Source organism: Larimichthys crocea, chromosome XII (assembly GCF_000972845.2).
Source record: "Larimichthys crocea isolate SSNF chromosome XII, L_crocea_2.0, whole genome shotgun sequence".
NCBI lineage: Eukaryota > Metazoa > Chordata > Actinopteri > Sciaenidae > Larimichthys > Larimichthys crocea.
Window position 1 is genome coordinate 2,064,354 of NC_040022.1, and position 2,788 is coordinate 2,067,141.

At 45.8% G+C, this 2,788-nt stretch overlaps 1 protein-coding gene across 1 annotated transcript in view; it reads right to left on the reverse strand.

The window, feature by feature from the left end:
• pvalb6 (parvalbumin 6) overlaps nucleotides 1-2,232 on the reverse strand; it is a 44,936-nt gene extending 42,704 nt beyond the window's left edge. Inside the window, exon 1 of the mRNA XM_010735864.3 lies at nucleotides 2,158-2,232. The gene's annotated coding sequence lies outside the window, so the exon portion shown is untranslated. The remainder of the gene's footprint in view (nucleotides 1-2,157) is intronic.
• Nucleotides 2,233-2,788: the final 556 nt, after the last annotated feature.

Genomic DNA, 2,788 nt, shown 5'->3' on the forward strand with positions numbered 1-2,788 from the left:
CTGCCATGGTGTAATGAATTACTATTCAAGAGCCAGACTTTATCTTTGGGTTTTCAAACTGCTAAAAAACACACCTTTGAAAGCTGCCTTGTATGATTTTCTGTCTCTAGGACTGTATTTGATCTGGAATTACGAGAAAAATACAGATTTTATGGTCCCATCATTGGCTTTCAATGGCTTTCAGAATACAGTTCAAAATTCTATTACTCACTTATAAGGCATTAAATGGATTGGCTCCAAGCTATATATTTGACCTACAAAGCCCATTCGTACCAGGGCACCCACTTATATCAGCAGAAAAAGCTCTTCTTGCTGTTACTAAAACTAGATTGGAAATGGAGGGTGACTGTGCTATTTCTGCCATGGTGTAATGAATTACTATTCAAGAGCCAGACTTTATCTTTGGGTTTTCTTCAAACTGCTAAAAACACACCTTTGAAAGCTGCCTTGTATGATTTTCTGTCTCTAGGACTGTTTTATACCACTGTTTGTTTTATTATTGTTACATCCCATTTATCCAGTCATGCTAGCAGCATGGAAAGGTCAGTTTGTTCACCACTTTGTTCCAGACTCAACAGCTATTAGTTTGATTATCATGAAATTTCATACAGACATTCATGGTCTCCAGATTACCCTGGGCATTTCCTGTAGTGCCAGCATGAGGTTGACATTGGTGGTGCAAGGAAAAATATCTTGACGACTATTAAATGGACCGCCATGAACTTTGCAACAGATCTTGAAGGTACTTAGAGGTTAAAGTTTCACCTTATTCGAGGAATCATCTCAACATCAAGTCCAACCTTCCATCAAATTTCAGTTGTTTCTGTCTTCTCGCTCTATATTGCGACCTGAGAAGGTACCCTTCTCCTTCTCCTCCACCTCCTCTGGCATTTTTTTTACCTCCATATCTCTCCCTTGTTCAACACCTCCCTGCCCTCCAAGCTTTAATGCACCAGCAGCGTTCCCCTCATTCACCACACAAATGTCACTTTCTAATTGGCAGGCACTGGCGAGGCAGGAGAGCATCGCTGCTTGGACAGCTGTTAATCTAGGCGGGTTGGCGGCGGTGGCGAGATTGTGGCAGTGACAGTGGCGGGGAGAGGGATGACAATCTGGAACAGCACTGAGAATGACGCAATGAGGGAGAAAGAGTTTGAGTGTGGTGCAAAATCAGCGCTCATGACCCGGCCTGTCCACACATCTGTCTGTCATTGTGACATTATGTGGAAGAAAAAAAAATAAAAGGAACGCACAAATTAAAATGTGGTGTCACTGAACATCTCTCACCGTCTCTGCATTCATGTATCTCGTGGACCGTGTTGTAGAGGTAATTATGAATGTACAAGCACACATCCTGCAGTTTCATTCAAGCCTCTGCTCTGAAGCCTCAGTATCACCAGCACAGGGATGTAATGGGTTTTCTCCCCCCATCTCCACCTCCCCACCACCCATCCACCTCCCTCTCTCTCTCTCTTTCTTTCGCTTCATCTTCCCTCTCTTTCCTTCACACACATACACACACACACACACGATGAAGCACACACAGCCACACAGCGCTCGGGGAACCAATCACCATCGCCTGTTTTCAGGTCCTGTTTGTGAATGGGATTTTTACGGGAGAGGAGGAGGCAAGGCGCCTCTGCATTTGTAGGCATGCAGCTGCTACACCGGGGAAACATCACCATCCCATTCTCATTTTTTTACCCCCCCTCGCCTCCTCCTATTGAAATATTTCTCTGACTTTCTGTTGGCTGCTCTCTAATTCATTTCTGATGTTTTGGTTTGTTTATTCTCACGTCCTCGTTTCCATTTTTGCTTTTTCTTTCCGTCTCTTGAACTCTCTGAATGTTTTTTTTTCTTGTCTTTTACGATGCAGCAGTGGAGTGTGACTGCTGCATCGTAAATAGCTCTTTCATGCTTTTCTTTCACTTTCCCCCCCTCATATACCATCACCATCATCACCATCATCACCATCATCACCATCATCATCATCTTTTTTTTTCACTCTCACACTGCAGAACATCTGTCTTTCCCCACTACATCTTTTCTTCTCCTCTTCATCACCCCATCTGCCTCCTGAAGCAGCAATTGCTGCAGGTTAATGACCATCACCACCACCAACACACACACACCCACAGACACACTGAAGACACTTACCTCCAGTGACAGAGTCTTTCGTCCCGAGTGCTTCTGAATCCTCAGTGGTTGAAGGAAGAGCGACGAGCCTGCGAGCTTCTGGCGGCCGGAGAGTAGTGGAGGACAGAAAGAGACAGAAAGAGGCAGAAAGAGAGTGAAAGAGAGATAAAAGACAGCAGAGAGAGTGAGAGGGATAAAGAGAGAGAGAGAGAAAGTGGATGAGAGCAGGCAGGCTGCGCGAAGAGGAGGAGGAGGAAGAGGAGGAGGAGGAGGAGGGTGCTCCGGCTGGCTGGAGGTGAGATGAAGGGGAGAAAGAGAGAGGGAGGGAGAGATAAAGGAAGAGGGAGGGAGAGAGTGAGGGTGCGCTGGATTGGGATAGGAGGGGATTGTGTGATGTTTCGAGAGAAGGAGGAGGAGGAGGAGGAGGAGGGATTGCAGGGGATGGAGGGAGAGGAAAGTTGGAGAGAGAAGGGAGGAAGAAAGGGTGAGGATGCAGAGACAGAGAAGAAAAAGAGGTAGAGCGGAGAGAGGAAAAAGAGGCTAAGAGGTAGAGAGCAGGTGTGTTGGTACAAGTGAAACCATCAGATTTCACAACACAACTTTTATCTCAACTGTAACAAACACAAATACAACTCGTGTCCAGCCGTCACAT